Source organism: Pelodiscus sinensis, chromosome 3, assembly GCF_049634645.1.
Source record: "Pelodiscus sinensis isolate JC-2024 chromosome 3, ASM4963464v1, whole genome shotgun sequence".
NCBI classification, from domain to species: domain Eukaryota; kingdom Metazoa; phylum Chordata; order Testudines; family Trionychidae; genus Pelodiscus; species Pelodiscus sinensis.
In genome coordinates this window covers 98144202-98168190 of record NC_134713.1, presented here as the reverse complement: position 1 = coordinate 98168190, position 23989 = coordinate 98144202, and the positions used below count along the sequence as shown (strand labels likewise).

At 43.9% G+C, this 23989-nt stretch overlaps 1 long non-coding RNA gene across 2 annotated transcripts in view; it reads left to right on the top strand.

Annotated features, from left to right (window-relative positions):
- LOC142827634 (uncharacterized) overlaps window positions 1-23989 on the top strand; it is a 61367-nt gene that overhangs the window by 14926 nt on the left and 22452 nt on the right. The window contains exons 2-3 of one of the 2 annotated variants that reach the window (XR_012902333.1): window positions 8590-8781; window positions 16382-16756. This is a non-coding gene — a long non-coding RNA (uncharacterized LOC142827634). Of the gene's footprint in view, window positions 1-8589; window positions 8782-16381; window positions 16757-23989 lie in introns of those variants that run through there. The other variant, XR_012902332.1, reaches the window with a different exon arrangement.

Below are 23989 nucleotides of genomic sequence, written 5' to 3'. Positions count from 1 at the left end.
TGGACAGCAGGTAGCAGTCCTAGGTCACAAATTTAACTTGACTGAAGTTCACATAACCCTCCCACCTTATTTCTTCCTTCTAACCAGGTTAGTACTTCAGGCAATCAAATTGATAAGTCAGGAACACTGATAATGACTGCCAACAGGTTATTGTTTCCATGACTTCATAGAAGACTAATATTAAACAACATAAAGATGGAATGACATTGTTGAATGGGTTACATAAACCAGACTTGAGACAGCATGTCAAGCCGAATGATGTACATGGTATTCAAATTGTGTGTGTCATATTTTCAGCATAATAACATAGCAAAGTCATTTTTGACTTTAAAACACCATCTGTTCCTGTTCCTGGGCCTCTACTGCACTGAGAAAAAGTTATGCCAAAGTATGTGAGGCTTTTGTGATGGGCACAAACCTGGGTTAAAATGACACCTCCCTTCCCCCCAAACATCTTTTCTTCCTGGGAAAGATACAGGCTTTGAAACCCATTGGATAGATGAAATTCAAACTCACTGATCCCATTTTCTAGGGGAAAAAGAAACCCACTGCATCAGTTAGCCTCACAATCTTCCACTAAAACTGATGCTACAGGTTGAACCTCTGTGGTCCAGGATTCTCTGATCTGGCAACATCCATTGTCTGGAAGGACCACAGATGTTGCAGGACTAGAGAGCCCTATCAGCAGAGGTTGCTGGCAACTCAGAGCAGAGCCGGCCAGTAGGGCAGTGAAGCATAGGGCACCAGAGCCAGTGGGGCAAGGAAACCAGTGGGGGGGGGCAAAGCTCTGGTGGGGCTGTTGCAAGGCCACCAGGACCTCCGGCAGGGCTGCTGCAGCTCACAGGACTAGATGCTTCAGCAAGGCTACGGCAGCTTGTGGAGCCAGGAGGCTGGGGAAATGAGCCCTGGTATCTAAGGAGAGGAACCCATTGGGGAGGCTGGCACGCCCACTCAGACCGCCCCTGCTCCAGAAAACTCCCTTGTCTGGGACCAGTCAGGTCCAACCTGTATTAATATTTGACAATAGCCAGGTCTAGCACCTCTCCTTCTGTCCATGCTAAACAAGTTCCCCTGCTGAACCATAAGGTAAAGGAATCACAGTTCCATTGTCTTTCGCAGGATGCCAAACCTGTTACATCCAGCCTGCTCAAATTTCATAAGGTCAAACCTCAGCTTCTTTCTATCAGGGAGAGCCTGGCGTGCTTTTTCCCTGTCAGTCTGCATTTCTAATGAAATGTGAGGGAAACGTAATTTAGAATGTGGTAGAAAGTACCTCTCCTGCTAAAGGTGGTGAGAGGTGTCATGCCCCCATGCTTTATGAAAATTGGCTTATGAATATGAATGTGCATAATGCAAAGGTGCTTTACAGTTACAATCTGCAGATTTTGTGTATCCTATTTTCATGTCTTGCTTACGACACTCCAGAGAATGCATTCTAGACTGATGTTTGCTTTTTTTTCCAGCAGCGTAACACTGTTGACTCGTATTTAGCTTGTGCTCCACTATGACGCCTAGATCCCTTTCTCTAGTTCTCCTTCCTACGCAGCCATTTCTCATTTTGTTTGTCCACAACTGAGTGTTCCTTCCTAAGTGGAGCACTTTGCATTTGTCCTTATTGAGCATTGTTGGGGAAATCTCGCTCCCCTGGGGTACAGAGTCCCCAGAAGGGTCCGAGGCTGGAGGTCAAAGCAGTGAGGCAGGAGAGAAATCAAGAAGGAAAACTTTATTATACATGCATGCAGGCTGACAGCTACCAGAGTGAGAGCAGCAGCAGCCCTGAGAGACAGTTTCAGGGATCCTTTATACAGTATGTTCAGACAGTTTAGTTGTTGATTGTTTTCTTTAACATATCGAAGTCTCAGCAGAAGTACTCTGAGATGTTTCTGTTCACACCAGAAGTGCTAGAAGTAAGTTTTACAGTACAAAGGCACATGATAACCTGAGTGAGGAGTCTACAAGGCAAACTGTGACAAAGATAAGAGTTTACATGACAATTTGTGACAGACAGAGTTTCCATGAACTTGAGATAGGAGGCATTGTAAGGGTCTTGATTAGAGTTAAGATGATTTCTCTCTGTTACAGGGAGAAAGGCCTGGAAAACTTTTAACCCTTACAGCAGTTTTCTTTTAGAGAGTTTTGATTTCCTCCACAGTCCACCCTTAGACACAATTGGGGTTATTTGATTTTTCTCCCACAAGCATCATCCTGTTTACCTCAGACCATTTCTCCAGTTTGTCCAGATCAATCTGAATTACAGTCCTATCATTGATGAAGATAGCAAACAGAATTGGACCCAAAACTGATCCCTGTGAAACTCCATTCAATATGTCCTTCCAACTTGACAGTGAACCATTGATAACTACTCTCTGAGAACTGTTAGCTAACTAGTTACACACTCATCTTATAGTAGCTCCATATAAGTGCTATTTCCCTAGTTTGTTAACAAAAAGGTCATGCAAAACATGAGCAAAAGCCTTACTAAAGTCAAGATATACCACAACTACTGCTTCCACCCAGCCACAAGGCTTGTTACCCTGTCAAAGAAAGCTATTAGTTTGGTTTGACACATTTTGTTCTTGACAATTCCAACAGAAACTGCTGAGCTTGAATTCATATGCAAATTTGAGTGTCTGAAACAAGGTTTAAATAGTTACATAGAATGGTTCCCACACTACAATAGGTAATTTCCCATCCAGGTACTCTCACATTCTCCCCACAGTTGGAGTTGCGACACATGCACTATGATGTAATTAGCCCTGACGTCACATTCCCATCTCTGTATCCCTTTCTTTTCTGTTTTCTTTTCTCATCAGCATCTGAGGAAGTGAGTTATATCTCCCGAAAACTTATCCCCTAATGTTATAATAAATTTGTTAGTCTTTAAAGTGACACCAGACTCCTTGTTGTTATCTTTACTGTGCTCCTAACATTCCTTAGAATCATGAACTCTTTTATGGTGATTTCATGGTGATTTTCACGTAAGCTGCTTTCCACTTTCAGTTTCCCAAACAGTTCTTGGACAGCAGGCAGGGCCAGCTCAAGCCATTCCCGTGCCCCGGGCAGTGGGCATGCAACGCATGCGCAGCTCCGCCCCTGGGTGCACAGCGCATACATGGCTCTGCCCCCCGGCGCGCTGCGCCCCTTAGAGCTGCCATCAGGTGCTGCGCATCCGGAACTGGGAGGCACCCCTACAGCTGCCATCAGGTGCCCCCCACGGGTTGGCGCCCCAGGCAGCTGTCCACCTAGTCCCACCCTTAATCCAGCCCTGACAGCAGGTGACAGGCAGGCTTGGGTAGGCTAGTTCCCAGCTGGCTCAACCCTTCTGCCTGGGGCCCCACCTCTTCTGCCCTTCCTGCCCCCTTTCCTTGCCAGAGCTCACAGCCCAGAGCCCCATCCCATCTCCAGAGTGCCCAGCAAGCAGGCTGGCAGGCAGCTGAGTGTGCCCTATTCCAGATCAGTGGATCAGTGAGCAGTGCAAGCAGCTCCAGCTGCTGCCAGCAGGAATTCTCCCTTCACCCCACCCACATATGGTCCTTGCAGTCAATCACTAACTGAGGACTCCCTCCTACCAGACTGGGGGTGGAAAAGAGCTGTCAGTCTCTGCAGCTGCACCAACTCCAGGGAAGCCCCAGAGCCCTAGAGGAAGCCACACCTTGGTGGGGGAACAGGGAAGCCCCAAGCTTCCCCCTCCCCCCAGAAGGAGCTATGTGGGGGAATAGCTGCAAGCCCCAGCAGAAACCATGTGCATGGCAAGTGTCACACAGGGGTGGGGAGGGAAGTTCCAACCTGGGCTGAAACCACACGGGGGTGGGGGCGCAGTTGCATAGAACAGCCCTGGCAACACCTTTTTCCTTTTTGGTCTGCCTGTTCTTCCTGAACAAGCTGCATCCTTATATATCAATATTCCAGTCATCTGTCATGCCAACTATGTCACAGTTGTGTTTATTAGCTGGCATCTCAGCTTCTTCCTGCTTCTTTCCCACTCTTCTCACATTAATATGTAGACAGCTAAGATACTGATTTAGTTTGCCCCATGTTCTCTCTTGTCACTCTCTTATCCCTACTATTGCAGCCCACACTGTCCCCAGATTACAACTCTTCTTCTAGGCCTCCATGGTTTTGACTTACCTGTGGGCTTTTGTCACCTGCCCATAGGCAACATGTGGAGGGTGGCACCAGGGGCCATGTGCCCCAAACAGGAGCGGCCTGACGCTGGCTGCGGCAGCTGGCGCCGTAGGTGGAAGGCGTCAATGGTGGTGACGTAATCATGGGGCGCCCTGGCACCCTGTGACATCATCATCAGGTGCCCGGGCCGGTGGAGCCCTAGGCAACTTCCTAGTTTGCCTAGGCTCATGGGCCGCCCCTGGCCCCAAATGCCAGGGGCAGGAGGGGTAAGAAGACAGTCAGTAGCCAGTGGGAAGATTGGGGAGGGGATGGTGTCTGGTGCCCTCAGCAGGGGTTTGGCCCTTCACAGCACTCACAGGCAGTGGTGAGGCACATGGAGCAATGGTCCCAGCTCACTCTGCTCCCTGGCTGTATTGCTCAGGGGAGGGGTGGGACCACCCCATATTCACCATCAGGAAGCAGAGCGACACAGCCAGAGGAGCAAAGCAAGCTGGGGGCATTGCTTCTCTTGCCCCACCACTGCCAGTGAGTGGGAGGGTGACCTCTGCTGCCAGCCCCAGCCCCTAGTCCCTTGGGGGCAAAGCAAGGATAAGGAACAGTCAGGGAATAGGCGGGGAGAGGGCAGAACAGGTGCAGGGAGGGATGGGGCCTGGGATGGAGGGCAGTTGTCCTGGCCTTTCCTCAAGCTAGGGAGCATCATGTGGCTGGTTGCTCCCCTACTACCCATTCACCAGTTGCCCCTGCCCCTATCAAACTTAGTTTAAAGCCCTCCTCACAAGGTTATCCAGGTTGTGGCTACCCAGCTCTGAAGGCAGCATTCAGAAGTAAGAGTGGCATGGAATGGTATTTCTCCACTTACCTCTGTCCTGCTGCTGGCAAGGTGCCACCAACAGCTGCCACTATATGGCCATCCAGCTCCAAAGGCATAAGTAAGAGTGGCAATACTGCACACACACACACCCTAAATTCACCTTGTGACCCTCCTGAAACTTCCTTTTTGGTCAGGACCCCAGTTTTAGAAATGCTGGTTTCCCCTGTGAAATCTATAGTATAGATTAAAAGCTCACAAAACCTGATTTCATAGTCCCTGCTGTGTTTTTCATGGCCATGAATTTGGTAGGATCCTATTTATAGCTATTCCTTGCCTTTCTTGGCCTTGTAAGAAGTATTTAGGTATTAGAATATTAGGTGCCATGTGAATATCTAAGACAGATATACATATCTGTTTCGAATATGTGTGCATTCATGTTATGTTGTAAACATGATGTAAAAATTAGAGCTCCTTCCTGTTTAATATCAAGATTACCTTGCACTATGTTTGTGGATGTTATGGGATTTAAACCCCACGTCTTATAAAAGTATTCAGATAAAAAATCAATTTCCCCCACAAAGTTAGAAACTGTTACTCACCCTGTGCAGTAACATCTGTTCTTCAAGATGTGTCCACCTGCGGGTGCTCCATTACAGGTGTCGAGCTCGTCCCGGTGCCACAATCCAGAGAGTTTTGCCAGCAGTAGCCCCTGGTGGACTGCGCATGCACAGAAGCTGCCTCGCACCATTCGTGCCCTTTCTGCGTCATATGGTCCATCACACCAGTTCCTCCTAGCCAGAACATCTGAAAGATACAAATGTAAGAGTTCTGAAGCAGGGAGGAGGGCGGTTTGTGGAGCACCCACGGGGACACACATCTCGAAGAACAGATGTTACTGCACAGGGTGAGTAACAGTTTCTTCTTCTTCGAGTAGTGTCCCCGTGGGTGCTCCACTACAGGTGAGTATGAAGCAGTAGCCCAACAGCCAAGTCATGCTTTGGAATCATCTGCGCACAGAAGAAAGGACTGCTTGAGCCACTGCTGTGTCGGCAACCTAGATACTATTGAGGGCATAATGTCTAGCAAAGGTAGACGTGGATGACCAGGTCACAGCGCGACATATGTCATGCAGAGGAACACCCTTTAGGAAAGCTGTTGAAGTGGCCAGACTCCTAGTCGAATGTGCTCTTGGTTTACAGGGCAACGGCTTGTTTCGAAGAGTATAACAGTGGGTGATGCAATTCACGATATGCGATGAGATGCGCTGTGCCGACAGTTGTTGTCCTTTAGATCGGGTCGCAACAAACAGCAACAGGTGCTGTGACTTTCGGAAGGGACGTGTCCTGTCCAAATAAAAAGCCAGCACTCTCCTGATGTCCAGGGTGTGTAAACGTGCCTCCTCTGGAGTGGAATGGGGTTTAGGATAAAAGGTAGGAAAAACGATGGGTTCATTGATGTGAAATGATGAGTTAACCTTTGGCAGGAAGGCTGGATGACATTGTAATATCACACCCTGTTGGGTAAACAGTCTATATGGAAGGTCGGCTGAAAGCGCTGCCAGCTCACTAACTTGACGGGTTGACATGATGGCCAGAAGGAAGGAAACCTTCATGGTGAGTCTGTAGGTCGCAAGTCGCTAGTGGCTCAAACGGTGGGCGGGTAAGAGTGTCAAGTACAAGGGCTAGGTCCCATGGGTCCGGAACAGGCTTATGCGGAGGGTAGAGTTTGGTAATTCCTCTCATGAACCTCTTAGTGAGTGAGTGCACGAACACTGAAGTGCCATCTATGGGAGGATGAAAGGTTGAGATTGTAGCTAAATGCACCTTTAGCGAAGAACCTGCCAAATTCTGTGAGCGTAAGTGAAGAATGTAGTCCAGAATGTGTTGAATGGGTATTAGCAAAGGATCCGTGTCATGTGAGTGGCACCAGGCCCGGAAGCGATGCCATTTATAAAGGTAAGACTTTTGAGTAGTTTGACGTCTGCTGTGTACTAACACCTCTCGGACTGCTTGGGAGCAGGCTAATTCTGGGCCCTGGAGCCAGTCAGGAGCCACGTTGTTAGGTATAGTCGGTTGATGCTCGGATGCAGTAGGGTGCTGTGTTGCTGTGAGAGTAAGTTGTGGAATTGTGGAAGTCACCGAGGTTGAGATAAAGACATCTGCATGAGTTGTGGTAGCCAAGTCTGATGGGGCCAGAAGGGTGCCACCAATATCACCATTGCGCCATCTGCCAGTACCTTCTCTATCACCCGTGGTATAAGAGGGATTGGTGGGAAGGCATATAGCAGGCGGTACGTTCCCCAATTGAGGAGGAAGGCATCTCCCATCGATTCGCTGCCTATGCCCACCCTCGAGCAGTAGAGGTGGCACTTCTTGTTGCCTCAAGTTGCAAACAGATCCATGTCCGGGTAGCCCCATGATTGGAAAAGGCTGCGGACTACTTTGTCGAGCAGTTCCCACTCGTGTTGCAGGTGGAAGGTTCTGCTCAAAGCATTGGCAATGATATTGCTCTTGCCGGAAAGATAAGCTGCTGTGAGCGTAACCCAATGCCGAATTGCCCAATTCCAGAGGAGTATGGAATCTGCACATAAGGATCTGGATCTGGCACCGCCCTGCCAATTGATATAGTGGACAGTGCAGATATTGTTGGTAAGGATCTGAACTGTGGCCCCTCTCAACTCGTGGATGAAGTGCCAGCAGGCATTGAAGACAGCGCGGAGCTCCAGAAAATTTATATGGAGTATGGATTTGTGATGTGACCACAACCCCTAAACGTGGTCATGCTGCATATATGCACCCCTGCCAATGAGGGATGCATCCGTGGTGATCTGAACGGATGAGGCCTGAGTGTGAAAGGGGACGCCCGCCAGTGTATTGTTCGGGTTGAGCCACCATGTGAGCAAGTCCCTCACTTGAGTGAGCATAGAGATAAGTTTGCGGGCATCATCGATGCCTGGCTTGTAGATTACAAGGAGCCATTGTTGAAAGCATCGCATGTGGAGCTGCGCATGTGGAACGACATACGTTGCTGCCACCATGTGCCCTAGCAACTTCAGGCACGTAAGTATAGGAACTGTGGGAGCGGTGAGCAGGACGTTCACCAAGTCTTGAATGGTCTGGGATTTGTTGACCGGTAGGCTTTAAGTATCTCCTTCTTGGAGTCAGGTAGATATTGCATTAGGGGCACCAACTTAGAATAATTGTCAGAGTCATGATTCGCAAGTTGGACAGAGTAATTGGCCATTCTCAAGGTGGCTATAGTTGACAAATAGACCTTTCTCTCGAGCAGGTCAAAATGTTTTGCACCCTTGTTGGAAGGTGCGTTCCTGGGTTGTGCAATCTTAGACTTTTGTTGAGCAGCATTGATGGAATTAGGAGGGGGATACGTGAAAAGAAATTCCGTATCCTTGGCATCAATAAAATACTTTTTGTCTTTGCGCTTGTTTGTCGGTGGCACGGACGCTGGGGTTTGCCAAATGTTGTTGGAAATTTCAAGAATTGCTTCATCGAAGGGGAGAGCCAACTTTGACCTGCTGGAGTTTTGGAGATTTCTCAGAAGGGCATGCTGCTTCTGAGGGGATTCCGCGGTACACAAGTTCTGTAAGTGGGCGACTCATTTGAATAATTCTTGAAATTGCTTATAATCCTCCACAGGTGAAGAATCATCATTGAAGTCCACATCGTCTGGTGAAGAAAAGGAGAGATCAATTGGAGAGTCGAACGGTTGCTGCTCCGTGGTGGGGGATTGACCGTTATCCCCGTGATGGGTGGACATGGATGGCGCATCGCCTGTGGGCATCAGGGGAGGCTGTGCCGGAGGAAGAATGTCCTGAGTCGGCAGGTGTGGTGAGTACGACTGCGGACGTTCTGGTGAAGAAGGAGGTGTACGTCTCATGGAAGAACATGGGTAGTCTTGGTAACGCGAGGTGTATCAGCTGTGGCGATGGTCATGGTGCGAGTAACCAGGCTAATATGAGCTGGCACTCCTGTGCCGATAGTAGTGCAAATTAGAAGGCAATAATGGAGATCGTGAGCGCTGTGAATAGTGCAAGGGGAACCTTGAGTAGTATGAGCGATGATAACGAGGAGGAGTGAGGAATCGCCTCGGAGATCTCCAGTACCGCCATGAAGGTGAGCATCAGTAATAGTCCCTCTCGCGATGAGGTGAGGATGAGGTTCCCAGAGAAAAGACAGTCCTATCCAAACTGGGCGAGGGTGTGCGCACGTGGCGCGTTTTCCTCTGGGCTTCAGTCGGTACTGTAGTAACAGGCGGACGGGCCGTGGGGACTGGGCTGCCTGGCACAGAGATGACAGAGGCGGACTCAAATAGATCCCTTGGCAGGGATGGTGATCTGGGTGCTCAGGTCAGTGATGGTAGTGCTGTGTCCTCCCCTGAAAGGCCAGATTGTTGGGCTTCAGTTACGGGTGGTACCGGGTGCGGTGTCGGTGCCAGTTGTCCATGCAAACTCGGTGCTGGCCCATGATTTATGTACTTCAGTTCCGGCTGTGCACAAACGTGCCACTGAGCTGCCTCACAGGGCGTTGTGTGCACGCGGGGTGGTCTTGGTGCCAGCTCGGCTCTCGGTGCCGGCTTGGCTCTCAGCGCTGGCTCAGTTCTGGTTGAAGCTGGCTGAAAGGTATGACACTCCGGCAGCCTCTGTACTGGCTTGGGTCTCGGTGCCATAGACCGTGCTGCATCAGGTCCGGTGCCGTCTGCACACTCCGTGCTGTTGCCGCTGGTGCGGGTTCGTGGCGCAGTGCTGTGCGAGCTGCTGGTGCTGCTGTTGATGAAAGCGTGGGGACTTGGCACCGACATGTTACGGCACTTGGCTGACTTTATCCCGCCATGTCTTGGTGGCAGCCCCGACAAGCTCGGTGTGTCCCCCGCACTTACACTGCTAGATAGAGTGGAGCTTTTCCCTTCATGGGATTTAGGCAGCATTGGGGCCTCCTGTTGTCATTCTGCCGACGGGGGCTGAAGCGCCTTATTGAAGAGTAACATCTTCAGGCGCATCTCCCTGTCACGTCTGGCCCTGACGGTCAACTTTGAGCAGTGGCCATACTTTTGTGGTAGGTGGCCTTCTCCCAGGCAGCGGATGCAGCGGGAGTGGCAGTCAGAGGCCGGCATCGCTTCGCCACCTGACGCACATTTTTTGAAGCCTGAAGAGCCAGGCATGATTTAGATATTTTAAGTTCTTTAGAAAAAAATCTGACAGGCCGGGCTAAAACGGGCCTGCAGGCCAACAGTAAAGCGAACTAAAAACCTCTTTTTTTTTTGTTTTTTTTTTTTTGTTTTGTTTAAACACTACACTTACTAACTAGAAAAACTAACTATAACTATGAGGAAGGGGGCTAACTGGGATCTAACGAATAACAATCTTCAATTTCTTCAAATTCTCCTCAAGTGAGGAGGAGCATGTTCCAACTCCGTCTGTGGCCGTGGACGGTTAGGAGGAACTGGCACGACAGACCACACGATGCAGAAAGGGTGCGAACGGCGCGAGGAGGCTTCAGCGCATGCGTGGTCCATTAGGGGCTACTGCTGGCAAAACTCTCCAGATTGCGGCGCCGGGATGAGCCCGACACTTGTAGTGGAGCACACACGGGGACACTACTCGAAGAAGAACTATAAGTTTGAAGGGGTTTGTTTTGCACATGCAAAAGAATAATTGCATTACAAAGCAATTGAAGTGTACAATGTAATGTTGATACTCCTCCTTTTCAGCACATCTCTAATACTATGTTCAACTAACATGAATTAGTTATTATCTCAAAAATGCACAGTGGAGAAAAATCAGTGTATGGGATTTCTAATTTAGATTAGGGATGAGAGAGCTAGTGGAACACACAGAGGGCAAATCTTCAGCTGGTGTAAACTGGCAGAGCGCCATTGAAGTTAATGGGAAAAAGAAGTAGACTGAGTATAAGTGACTTAATTTTCTCCCATACGTCATCCATGCTGGACGATTAGATGAAAGCCAAGGGTGCACTGAGAGGCAGAGAAGCCGAGTCGTTGTGTAGTACAGGAAAGAATGGAGGCAGAGGAGAAAAGCCTGGCAGCGTAGAGAGACAGTGGGAATAAAAAACAAGCCTACCCAGGGCTGCCAACTGAATTTCCAAGTCCCTGGGCAAGGTTGCATGGGAGGGCTGTCTCTGAGCCCCTGGAAGGGGCGGATCCTGAGGCAAAAGGGGCAGGGCTGGGGCTAGCCTCCACTACCACGCCTTCAGTGCTACCTGGCCAGTGCCACCTGGAGTTCTGTCAGCAATTTGAAGGGCTTGGGGTTCCAGCTGTTGCCCTGGTAGCAGTGGCAGTGGCCAGGAACTCCAGCCTTTTTAAACTGCGGGGTCCCGGGGCACACACACACACCCTTTGGTGGCCCTGGGTCACATACTATATGCAGGGAGAGACAGATGGCCTGGTAGACCAGAGAGAGACTGTAAGCTATCAGAATGTATCAGAAGGAGAAAAAGTCTGAAGATGCAGAGAGATCCTGGATACTAGAGGTGAATGTGTTAAGTCTGAGTTAGGCAATAATGTTATGCAGTCAGTAGATGGCACTGTTTGTTTTAGTGTTAACTTGGTCAACCCCAGCTGGACCTTTACAACGACTGGCATAGCGGGAAGTGGTAGCGTTACGGACAAATTCCTCTCCATTCCTGCCTGTGTGTTTTAATTATTCTCTTGGCCTGCACAGAGGGCCTGGCAGCCTCAGAGTCTTCTTAAATGTTTAATATAAAGAAAACTAAAAGCTAGCCTGCCACTTTCCCTCTTTGCTTCTGAAAACACAGAGGCTCAGTTATCATTCATACTGGTTGTCAGTCTAGACCTACATTTTCTCAGGCATTGGCATTTGGTCAGTAGGAAATGCCTTGGCCTTTCTGTTTAAATAATAACAAAAATCTTCCTGATTTGAAAAAAAAATCTAGATAATAAATAACCTGACTTATTTCTGTGTGGGTGCAAAGCCTTTTGTGCTGGTGCTTCTGAAAGGGTTCAGAGAGCTGGTCTCTGATGTAGATTTAGAGGGAGAATTGAATGCCTTGGGGATGTTCTGGGTAAGAACAATATTGGGCCTCAGCTGGACTGAGAGAGTGACCAGCATGAAAATCATGAAGAGTGGCTGTGTGTGCATTAACGGGAGCACATGCTACAATGAGACAAAAAGGGGTGGGGCATTGGTATCTCAGATCTCAAAAGAATTGTTTGTAACAAATAAAGAAGCAAACTGATTACCAACGGGAAAAAGCTGGGATACCAAGAGAATAGCAGCAAGGTGTGGATCATAGCATTGCCAAGAGGCATCAGTATCTTTTGATATCCTCAGTTTATGACCTGTCCTTATCTGTATTCCCAGTGCACAAAGATTTCCAGTTCTTGCAATGTTTCCATTTTCTTCCATACCTACTTGAAAAAGGAAGAAAAGAAAATGGTATATTTGAAAGAGAGAGAGAGAGAAAGAAAGAGATGTGAAATCCAGGGAGAAACAATACCCTTTTATATCTAGAAATAAACACTGACCATATGAATTGTGGAAGCACTTTTCAAAAATGGATACATCATATAACTCTCATCTTCCCTAATATTAGTGTTAAAGCTGATTCTGCACACATATCTCTTTTTGGTCACACTGAGTGTATGTTTCATTTCATACTAATGAAGACATTGAATTTCAACTTTCCAAAAAGGCTATTTGGAAATGTCAGTCTGTTTAAACTATGACTAGTGCCTACTTAATTGTATACTTCCATCATTCAGAGTATAATCTCTTTGGAGCAGAGTCCTGTCTTCTGTGTATAATACTAAGCCCCTAGAATAGTCATCAGTGCTATAAAATAACAAACAATTAGCATTGTTCAGCAAAACTTCTACAGCAGAGGATGTCTGATTTCCATTTTGTTTCCAAATGCAATTCATTGTGTTTGATTTGCTCTATACTAATTCTTTGGGGTTTTAGTCTTGGATGTCTCAAGGTGATAGTCAGTGAGAATGAAATATTGCTTGCGTGTCTTCCCAAATTTCAAATGAGCGTGGCTACACAGCAAGACATTATTTTGAAATAATATTGAGATGAAGGACTTCTTACTCTGACTCCTGTAACCTTCATTTCATGAGGAGTAAGGAAAGATGAATGAAGAGTATTCTTTCTTTGACTTTCTGCTATGTAGACAGCTCCAAAGCTGAATTAAGCTATTTCAACTTAAAGCTACACAATGAGGTAGCCGAAGTTGTGTATCTTAATTCGACTTTTGCCCTGCAGTGTAGATGTGCCCCAACATTGCAGCTTCCTTGGTGATAGCAATGATGGAAGATATAGTGCAGAGCAGGAGTAGAGAACACAGTAATAAAAACACCAGAACCCTGTCTGTACTACAGCTTCAATGGTTGAAGCTACATGTAGTTCTGCCCAGTAGTAAGTTATGGGATTCAATTCTCCTCATGTACATAAGACCTCTAATGCTTTGATTTTGTGCAGTTCTATTAATACCTATTTAACAACAATACTCAGTCAACCATAGGGAGAAAGGCCATCTTTGTTAATATTAAATTTTCCTTTTCAGTTAAGATATGAAAGTTCAGTAAACATTGTGAGACCCACCAAAGAATCCTTCAGTGAAACCAGGAAAGAACAGAACTGAATTTTCTAGTATTGTACAGTAAAAACAAGCAAAAAACCCAAGAATGATCAATCACAAACATTTAGGTCTTTGTTACATACCAGATGGAAGAAAAAAAGGGCACATACCCAATTATTAGACAAGCACTGGAAAATTATCTTCACTACTATGAGCCAAATTCATTCCTGGTGTAATTCCATTACTTCCATAGGAAGTAGTGATCTGGACTCTGTCCTCAATCTTCCCCCAGCACTTGAGGCCAACTGTATGACATACAGTCAGTACTATACAGTTCCTGGTTTTGAACTATTATAGCAAGTTCAATCTTAAAAAATACATATATGTAGTTAGAAGGTTTATTAGGATGCAGCCAGCTGTAACTTTTTTTTTTTGAATACTTGATGCATCATTTTCAAAGAAGCAACTTAGCAAAATATGCATAAAATTATATTCAAGGGACAGATATTTGGTTAGTGTAAACTATCTTCCTTTAAAATTATTTCAGTCGTGTCAATTTATACAAGTTGAAAATATGCTCCAAAGCTTTATGTGGTTGCATGTTTGTTGACAGACAATTATCTATCTATCTATCTATCTATCTATCTATCTATCTATCTATCTATCTATCTATCTATCTAAAATAAATATAACATATATTTAGCAAATAGTTACCATATTATACATATCAAAATAACTGAACAAACAATAATTAATATGGATATATTATATGGAATCTAATACATTTGAAAAATCTTAATTTGTGAGGAAAAATCTGATGACCATGTATTGAATTTTTGATCATATAGCTAATATATGTGGATACTCAACATGTGCTATTTGGTATTTTCCAAAGACTAATTAAATGTACAGGGCCAGAGTCTGCTCTCACATTGGTATGAAGCCAAAGAAATTCCCCCAAAGTCAATGGATGTACATAAGTGTGACCAAGATTAAAATCTACAGATTTGTGTTGCAAATATCAGAGAACCATTTCAGCATAAGAAAAGTTAAATTAGAGAATATTTCATGTATTTTAGACTTCCACAGTCTGCTGGACCCTTAACTTAAAAGTTTACATCTTTTAGTGCAAAAATTAATATCTCTTTCACAAGTTCCACTTAGATTTTGTTGCTAATAAAACTAAGGATGTAAATACTATTAAGTACAAAACAGCCTGCTGCATAATTGTTTCAAAGCAATTACAAGAGTACATCGAGCCATTCGTTGAGCAGAAACAGTTTTTGCCAAGACACCAGTTCCCTGTACCTTGAAATTTTATTAGTCTAAGAATTTCATGCACCATATGTTGTAATACGAGACTAGCTGCAATTGAACAAACAACTTTCTGATATATAAGTGAATGATAACCTGATTTTAAATGTGTTTATCTAATGAGATAGTAACTGTAATTTACAGCACATATAAAAACTCCCACTGTTACTCTTGGTGCACCTTTTGGCTAAAAAGGGTGATGCACTGAGATATGCTAATGAATATCATCTTGGTTTTTACTAAGTCAGTAATAAAATTTGCATTTGATATTGTGCACAGTAAACTGGGTTATTAGCCTTGAAAATGAGTCTCATAAAATTTAAATATAGGCTTAAATCATATTAACTGTCCTGTAGATTTTCTGAGAGGCTTTAAAGCATTGTGTTTTGGTTCTATAGTGTTGAGAATGCAGATGTCATTTTGCCTTCAGGGGGTGCCCCAAAACGATGCATATTGGAGCCTGACGGATGAACGCCAGATCAAGCTTTTGTTCTTTCACATTTTGGGATCTGGTCTCAGCTATAGGCCTGGGAAGATTATTTGGGTAGGGAGAAGAAATGAAAAATGAAGTTCTTCTAAGATTCCCCAGCTAAAAGTTAAAGCAGTGATGGACCATATTAGCACTCTAGCACATCTTACTCCACACAGATTGGGAACAACTGAACTGAAAAGGGAAAATGGCATGAAAGACAAAGGGCTAAATTCTACTCTTGTACTGATGTCTGTTTACAGTGGCTCCACAGGCTTCAGTAAAGGTATTCCAGCTGTACATTAGTGTAAAAGGATAATTAGTTCATTAACGTTTTCAGCAGACAGGAGCCGCTTGAACAATAAGTAGAGATAGATAGATCACTGCTCGAAGGGAGCCCTGGCTAAACCACTATCTGGTGGTGAGGAGTGAGATCAGCAAGTAAGGAACTAAAAATCTGAAATGCTATACCCAGGTCTAGCTACAGCTAACAGCTTATCTGGCTGAAAGCAAAAGCTGTATCTCCAACAGCATATAAAAGCAGCAATATAACTCTGCAGTAATTTGAAGCTTCATCCTGCCAGGTGCTGAGTCAGTGGGAAATGACAGCACTCAGCATCTTGCAGGATTAATTCTTCAAAAGTATGAAAAAGGGTTTTTTTTCCAATGTAAACATATGTAATATTCCATATTACATTAGACATTTAGGTCTTATACCCTGACTCCAGCAATGGAGTCATACCTGATGAGTTACAGGAAACTGTGGGCGCGGGGGGGAGGGAGCAGGGGAGATGGAGAATCAGTGAATTATTTTTTGTATATTTTTAAATACTTTTTACAGCAAAGTTTCCACAGGCGGTTCACAAACTCCTGTTACATTCAGACGTTACTAGGGAAATGCAACCATTGCTAAGGTAGAGGGCAGCAGCCAAATACTGCACTGCACAACAGTGGTACAATATTTGGGCTTTGTTTTAATCATGTTAGAGTCACCCTGTTTGTTAGGAATCTCTTATTTCCAACTGCTTATTCCATCTCCCAGGTATGTTTGTCTAACACAAATGCTCTGTCTCTCTCACTTCACTGCAGGGACTGGGAGTGATACAGGAGAATACAATACAAACTGGCTAATAAGAGTAATGCAACTGACAGGAACAGATTCACCTACAAGTGGGGGAAAGAAGAAAATTTTGACCAAGGACACAGGGTCTGGTTGTTCTTTTGAAAAGTGGCACTAGCAGTTGCACAATGCTCTATGCAAAGAGGAAATATCTCCCTGAATTTTGGGACAATCAACATATACGCTAATGCATGAAATTTGATTAGCCATATTAGCTTAATATAAATGTTCTTGTATTATTAATGCATAATTCACAAATATTAAACACCAATTATATTTGTTATGAAATTATCTGCCCTCTCTTTAAATCTGGCTGCAGTACTTGACTTTGTGACCTCTTCTGAAGCAGTGAATTCCAAAGGTTCACTTATGCTTATATGAAATATAAATACGTATTTTTAATACGACATTTTTAAAACCTGAAGATGTGAGGTGAACATGGAGACCAAACAGAATACAGCACTTCACATTTCAAAAGCAGTATGTTTAGAAACACAAGAATTGCCCTACTGGATGAGATCCTAGGTCAATCTAGTCCAATATCTCATCTCTGACAGTGTCCTATATTTAGGGCATAAGAAGAAAGTGTAAGAACCTTTTAATAAACAGATGTAGGATAATTTGCCCTCACCCCACATTATGCCTCATTCTGGTCTTAAATAGCTAAAGCTTACCATAGAGCATAAACATACTGTTTAATATCCCTTCTAATATTTGTATCCTTAATTATAACTCTGAATATTCTTGATATCCATATAAATGTCCAATCCCTTTATATTTTAACAAAATTATATATAAATAGGGACCACAATTATCTCACTTCTGCTATATATTGAACAAAGATGGTGGTGTGACATCAGGAATTTCTTAATATGCTTAGCATGACTGGCAAGACTGAATGGTTTGAAAAGTAAAATAACTCCAAGAGAGATGAAAAAGACATGTTTAGAGTTGTTAGGGAAAAGAATTATAGCAGCTCTTAGCTAATACATGCTGATATTGCAGGAATTTTTCTTGTCTAGTTGCCACACTTTTACGGCAATTTGCATAGCACTTCCCGCAATACACAGTATCTTTCCTCTTCCATTAAGCATATTAGGTTTTGGCAGTAACCTGATCTTAAGTGTATGTTGTTACAAGACAGTGACACTTTACTTGGCTGAGACATATTTCCTGACTGAGACTTCACTGGTGAATTTAAAGTGGAGGAAAACACCAGACTTTATTTTTTGTTATTTCAGGCTTAATCAGCCAACTGTACAGCTCCCTCGCTGACAATAGCATCTCTTAAGATCTGTGGCCAAATAGAACTATCAGCCTGTTATTTTATAGTAATTTGCCTAGCATTACTTAAAGCAGCTGCAATGTCAGTTTCTGGATGTTGATGGAGATTTCCCAACAGAAAAACATTTTCACATTGATTTTTATTTTGCTGTGAGATGTTCATGTTTTGTGAATGTAAGTAGGTTGGATGGTTTTGACTTCCTCTCATTGTGAAAGAGCCCCATGGTTGAGTTACCACAAGCTATGAGCAAAGGGCAGCACTGTCTCAGGAACACACCAGGGATTGAATTGTTAGTTGGAGAGTCATAATTTGGCCCCTGGTTCTCTCCTTTCTTCAAAGAGGAAGTGTTGTGTGGTACCCTTACTGGGTGCAGATTACTGCATCATCCCATCTATGCAGAGGGTGTGCTGGGGAGGCCAGCCTGGCAGGTATGTGTGCGTATTAAGGCTGCACCCTCTCTTTAGCCCCACCCACTCATTCTCTACCCATCTACATAGAGGATGAATGTCATCATTACTAAGTCTATTTCCCACCCTCACAGGGCTGATGAACAGGTCCCATTTTAATACTTTATTTTTAGTGATAACTTCAGCTGTTTGGACTGGAAGTTTCTAGGCTGGGTGTCTGCCTCAGCCAGAATTGGTCTGGAACATTTCAGACCAAAACATTCAGTCATTTTGGAGAACAAGACTAGGGCGGGAACTTGTTTTGCACACATTAAAACATTCTGGCACCCTTTTCCTTGACTAGCTCTTGTGCCCTCAGGTTTAGGAGCAGGGGCTTGATACGTGACGGAAGAGTGGCCTTCGTGGCACTGGTGTTATTTTTGCATTTCTTGGGAGAATCTGCCCAAATTTTGCCATATTATAAATCATTGAAAAAAGCATGGCAGACATATCCTCAGTAGACAGTCCTGAGAGATTTTTAACAGCTAAAGTTCCCAAAATGTCCATATACTCTGGGGATGTGAAATATTTTAAGGAAAAAGGTGTGCACATCTGGCAGCTATATTTGTTACAAATTATATTATTAGCTTCCTTCTCAAGCCTCTCAAAAGATTTCCACAGAATTACATACTATACATAGATCACTTCACACATTGCTGAAATGCAGCAGCCTCTCAGCTAGGACACTTTAGTGGCCATTACGTACGTGTCAGCAACACTACGCAGCAGTTGAGAAACAGCAAGTGAAGACATCAGAAGGAAATTAGATACTGTATAACTCTTAGCACCTGAGTGAAATAAATAACGGCATTTGAGGATAAAAACAGATATACAGCTTTTAATTCCATTGCAAAACATTGGACAAGGATAGCTTTTTGGAGGATGAGAGTGGAAAGGAGGAAAATACTGAGCAAAAATGAAGAGCTGACCTCCTGAATAGTGCATACACATATTCACTCATGTTCCAACCTGGACAGATTAGCATATATGTATACATTTAGACAGTTGGGATGTAGTGATAATGCTGGAAGTCACCCAAGATTTGGAAGCAGACACAGCTCCTTTCTTTTGTCAAAGCATCTTTCATAGGATTTTGTGGTGACCCCAATGAAGGAATGAGACCTCTGTTCTACCTCACAGCCAAAAGATGGCTCCTCCAGGAGCAGAGTGCTCCACCTTATGCCCCAACTTATTACATTTTTCTATACTCACTATCTTTACCATTGATTTGCTTCCTCCCGTTCCTTCCTCTTTAACAATTTTGAAAACACCCTACATTTTTTTTTATGGTAGAAGAAAAAATGAAGGTGCATGCAATGTATAGTGAAGAAACTGTTTGTCTTAAAGGGTTGCTAGTAGCCTTTGCTGGATATAGCCAGAACTGTGCAACTGTGAGTCAGAGGGCATGTCTACACTGCAGCGTTTTTCTGGAAAAACGGCTGTTTTCCTGGAAAACTATACGTACATCCACACAGCTATTGCGTTCTTTCGACAGAAAGTTGAAAGAACGGAGGGGGGTTTCCAATAGCGGTAACCCTCTTTTTACGAGGAAGAAGCCTTTTTCCAAAAAACCTTTTTTGGAAAAAGGTATGTGTGGACGCAGAAGAGGGAGTTCTTTAGAAAGAAGAGACCTCCAGGAAATAACACATGTGCCCTAGCAGCCACTCCGTCCATACTAATCACAACTTAAATGCGAGATCAATGTGGATGCTATTTTTTGGAAAAGCACATCGTTTTTTCATTGCACTTTTGCTGGCTGGACGCTCTCTTTCACAATAAGCTTTTCCGGAATATCTGTTCTGGAAAAGCTTCTTCCGAAAGAAGTTTGCAGTCTGGACATAGCCAAGGGGTGCTTCAGCTAACAGAGATTCTCCTTAACTAAAATGGTATGGGCCAAAGCAGCAGAATGTGAGTTCTGTTCCCTCTGGTGTTACAGTGGAATGCCTCAAAAATGGAGGGTTGTTTGTAATGCTGAACAAAACATTCTGGCTCTTTCAAAAATTTACAGTTGAACATTGACTTAATACAGCTTTGGCTTTATCTGTTCTCCACAGCTTTTAGCAATACGGCTGTGTTGAAAGTCAGGCAGCCACTGTTTATCAGCACTTTTGCCACCCACAAGGAGCAGCGTTCCTGCCAACAACATGCTGCTTACACTGACACTTCCCACGACAAAATTTTGTCTTTGGGGGAAGGGAGCTAGCAACTCTGAAGGACAAAAGTTTTGTTGCTTAATTGCCAGTGTGGACATAGCCTTTGAAATGAATTGCTGAAGAAAAATGCTGCTTTTAACTATCTTAACTTAAATGAAACAAACAGAGAAACAAATTCCTTACCTTACTGCCGTGTTTCTCAAACTGTGGGTCCCGACCTTCCAGGGGATCGCAAGCAACTTAGAGGGGGGTTGCAGTATCACAAAGTTTGAGAACCCCTGACTTTCTGAATCTTTTCTTAAACCTTTTTTCTTTTTAGTTTCCATTTAATCCATTTCCTGGATTTTCCTTAGTTGGGGTAAAGCCTATTTTGTAGTCCCAGCATATCACTGCCACTCTTTCCACTTTCACAATGATTTCGTTCATTGATTCCTGAGTGTGATGGTGATTAAGGGCCAAATTCTGGCCGGCTCCTGCATGGGAAAAGCAAGGAAGGTGAATAAAGAACTGCACTCAAGGAGCCATTTGCAATGCATACCTTTTAGTCTTACCAGTCCCACAGAACCCAGGGACTATGCTACATGTTCTACTGGCACCTTAGCTATTAAATGTTTACATGTGAGCACAACACAAAGAGCCTTTCCCTCACACTTGTGCCTCAGTGCAAAGCTTGGCCTGAACCCTCTGGGAACATGGAGACCCAGCTTGTTCCTGGTGTCCCCACATAAATTAAGTGTCCAATGGAGAGTGGGACCACATGAGGATTAAGTGATTTCTTGCCCCACCACACACAGTGCATTGATCCACTGACTGAGTGCTCCAAGAGAGGGTAGCTATATCCTTCCCAAGGAGGGAAGAGCTAGTGTACTAGAATGCATCACAGAGGCCCCTAGGAAGTAGTCTGACTGAATCAAGAATTTCTCTTAGGTTCTCCAGAAAGAGTGCAGGATCCTTCTGCACAGCCAAAGCCACCTTAGTTACTTGGAAATACAAAAATATTATCAGCAGCATAATTGACTTCTCTGCACACACTGTACCCCTGAACTTTTGGCCTACCTAATTAGGTAGTATGGACCAGACATGCAGCAAGATTTTGCAAAGGGATAGCAATTTATTTATGTTAACTCTTTCATTTGGGGGTACTTTAGGTTATGGAGTCTCAGAACACACTCCCCTGAAAACAGAAGGGATTAAGGAATCTTTGCTACATCCAGCAGCTCAGCAAATGTTTCATGCCCTGATCATTCTCCTCCAATATGTGCTAGAGGGCAGCTCAGCACAGTTTTACTTGCAAAAATGTTAGAAACTCATAGAAGGTCCCAAGACTAAATATGGAGCATGTTTTCAGTGTAAAATCCATCAGAGATTTAGGGGTAATTTTTCAGGGCACGGGAAACCACAAGAAAAGATTCTGGACAGTTCAGAATAAATCCCTATAGTCACATAACCTTCTAAAAGAAAAAAAAAAGGCCCCAATAATTTCAACTGAAGACAATAGTTTCCCATATGTTAAAATAAAATATTCATCAGCTGCAGCTTTTCTGGCACCACCTTGGTAACTATAATGGAGCGTTTAAAAAAGTTTCTGTGGAATCCATTGCAGCCTAGAGTACTCCTGCTTGCCTCAGTAACATTTTCCTTCCTGTCTGTGCCTTTTGCTCACTGGCAAGCTGAAGAAAAGGGACAAAAAAGGTGGACTTTGATATTGGCCCCTGTCAGATGAGCACAGCGCCTCGCTCTACTTGACAATTTTGCTATGGATTCACTAACCATTTAAAAATGCAAAGGAAAGAACCTGGGGAGTGACTGGATTCAGCTGTTAAAGAATGAAGAACTGTATCTGCCTGTGCGGTGGGATGGTCACTTAGGCAAAGCATGTGTGTAAGGGAAAGTACAGTTCTGAATCCAGCTAGTCATACCAAACTTGCTGCAGAAGCAAACAGCCATATACTGCCTGCCCTGATACTTGTGCTGTGCAAGTGGACTTAGCTCAAGCATGACATTTGCTGTATTGCCAAATACTGATAAACCTACCTTTGGGACGTCAGTAGGGAGCTAACGCGAGCCTGGGTTGACACAACACTAGAGGCATTCATGTAAGAGGCCTACAGTTGCTGCATACACGCATTTGGCCCATGTTTCCAAAGAGGCAGTAGCTGCTACTGCAGAGGAGTACACTGCCTGCCTCTGTTGGACCATTAGTATGGAAATGAGGCATGTGTGTGACAGGTGGCCTTACAACCAACACAATTAACTTTCTCCATTAGCTGACGCACTGACAAAACAGATGCAGCATCAATAAGCACAAAAACCCCCACAAACACTGAATAGGAATGACACATTGCACACCCCTATTATTTATAAGGAGTAGCATAATTTCTTCCATGCACAGTACAGAGAGGAAAGGAGTTCTGGGTTTTGTTTGTTTGTTTATTGATATTTTTTTTAAATGTAAATGTTATAGAATATTGTCCTGGTCCCTACAAAGCTCTGAGTGGTATAGAGTGCATTCAGGAATTAGTTAGCCTCAGCAACGAAGGAGAAAAATTTGCAGATTTTTCTTTTTTTAGGACAAAACAATTGTTTGTCAGCTGAGTAAATCAGGAATCCCATGATCTGATGTTCAGAGAGTAGGTTCCAAGACTTTAATGCAGAGTATATTCTAGCTGCATACAGTAACACAGCTCCTGACAGTTACAGTGGAACAGCTGTCTGTATTCCTAAACTCTGATGCAACCCAGCTTAATACATTGGATTAAGGAAAACAACTTGGCATAAAGCTTTTAGCAAAGGAGCAAACTGTGGAGTTTATTTAGCAGGAAAGTCAGTTTAGACTTTTGGTGTGTGTTTATGGGAAAGCTGCTGGGATTTTTAGAGGTTCTTATTTAAAAATATTTTTTTCAGGCAATCCCTGGTGATGCGGGTAACTCACACTGGAGATGTCAAAAAATAATAGTAATAAGCTGAAGTGTCTGAAATGTAGAACTAGAACATAGTAGCAAAGACCTAAGTGACAGCCTCAGGATGACAATAAGTGCCTCATAGAACAATTAGAAACATTGAGCCAGATACTCAATGGATATAAACTGAGATAACTCAATTGCTACACTGATTTCCACCAAATGAGGATTTGATCCATTCTCTTAAAGCAGCAAAAATATATATTGCATTGTTATTTATGTAATGATCCCAAAAGACAATTAATCAGGAAAGGGATATTTTCTAAGTTATACAGAGAACTGACTACATAGCATGCCAATTAGGTGGAAGTTTAAGTAATTAAAATATCCAATCTACAAAGCAGCCCTGGTCCACAGTGACCAAATATAATTGCCCTCTGCTGATTATGCACTGTCCCATATGAAATGTATTAATGGATAGGTGTCTATACCACCCTTGTATCACCATATTTTTCACCCTTTTTGGCCATGTTAGCAGAGAACTAAATGGCTGTAAAAGCATGGAAACTGTATTTTTCATACCCCAGTTGGCAATCTCTTCAGGCCCTCATTGAGGCAGAATTGACTGGGTAGTATGGGAAAGCCTTCACTCAATATGTCCAATGGTTATTTGCCTGTTGTATACATAGCTGATTCAAGTGTGTATAGCTCTGAATGCACATGATCTAAATTAGAAATGAAGTAGTGTGTAGAATAAAACAATATCTACATTTTGTTTTCAGATTCTGTGCCA